This window comes from Aplysia californica, unplaced genomic scaffold, assembly GCF_000002075.1.
Source record: "Aplysia californica isolate F4 #8 unplaced genomic scaffold, AplCal3.0 scaffold01151, whole genome shotgun sequence".
In the NCBI taxonomy this organism is placed as follows: domain Eukaryota; kingdom Metazoa; phylum Mollusca; class Gastropoda; order Aplysiida; family Aplysiidae; genus Aplysia; species Aplysia californica.
Window position 1 is genome coordinate 79,965 of NW_004798421.1, and position 1,185 is coordinate 81,149.

The 1,185-nt window shown below is 43.5% G+C and overlaps 1 protein-coding gene across 1 annotated transcript in view; it reads right to left on the bottom strand.

Annotated features, from left to right (window-relative positions):
- Positions 1–1,185, bottom strand: part of LOC106013703 (basic salivary proline-rich protein 3-like) — a 9,107-nt gene that overhangs the window by 1,695 nt on the left and 6,227 nt on the right. The gene's annotated exons all lie outside the window — the stretch shown is intronic.

Here is a 1,185-nt window from a genome sequence, read left to right on the forward strand (position 1 = left end):
GTTCCTCTTCTCCTCCCGACAAAGGTGAGGCATCGTGGTCAAATCAGGCGCTGGTCAAGACAGACAGTGAAATCAGATCAATTGGAATTTTCTGACCGTTGGGCATTTAAAACAAACATCAATTTTCAGTTTCCAAGGACTCTCAAGCAATGGAAATTTCCAAACCTTGGTGGCCATTTTCTCGCTAATTTCATCTCTGAAACAAGGTGACCCGAACCTTCTTCAATCGCAAATATTTCGACTTTCATTCAACATAGATGGTTAATTTTTTTCACCAAAAGCAAGACAAATGAACAGGCTATAACCTCCTAAGCCCAAAAATTCGTGAGCGCCTGATTCCACGACGTCACGACACTAATATATTCGCAGAGCCTCGTGCCCCCGGCCGGCGCTAGGCCAAAGACAACACTTGTCTCCGCTGAAATATTGCCGCCTTGTTTGTGGATTGTCCCCTGGGATCGGCTCCCTGTGGAGATTTATCGTCTGTGCACACAGTGGCTCAAGCGATGATGGGACCACTCGATGGGCGAAGGACGTACGGGGGGAAACATTATGTTCAAAATATTGATGACTTGGTAGTTTGTGGCTGGTCATGTTCCGCAAATTGTGTCACGTCGGGGGGGAATCAGGCGCTCGTCAATATCGGGGCTTATATTATAGTTATTGATACCGTCTTAAAACTTGTTCATTTGTCTTGCACTTGGCGGAAAAAATTCCTCTCTATCTTAAATTTACGTTGCGATATTTGCGATTGAAGGGGGTGGGCGCGCCTGGTATGAGAGGTGAGACTACCGAGAAAATGGCCTGGTATGAGAGGTGAGACTACCGAGAAAATGGCCACCAAAGTCTGGTGGCTTTCAAAGCTTGAGTGTCCTAGGAAACTGGAAATGTACTTCTTTTTTTTTCGTGCCTTTAATGAACGTTTTTAGGCTTCATCTACTCAGAAATTCGTTTTCAAAAGGACATAAAAGATGTCTAGATACAAATAAAAAGTTTGAAAAAATCAAATTCTTAGCGCCTCAAAAAATGCCGTTTTCGTTGATTTCTTTGTTTTGACGAGCGCCTGATTTCACCGCATCGCCTCACAATTATTGTATACTTGAAAAGAAATCAGTGATGGTTGCTTTTGTACTTAACGATGTTGATCTTGTCGTAATAGAGTCATAGGCTTGTGTGTGTGTGGGG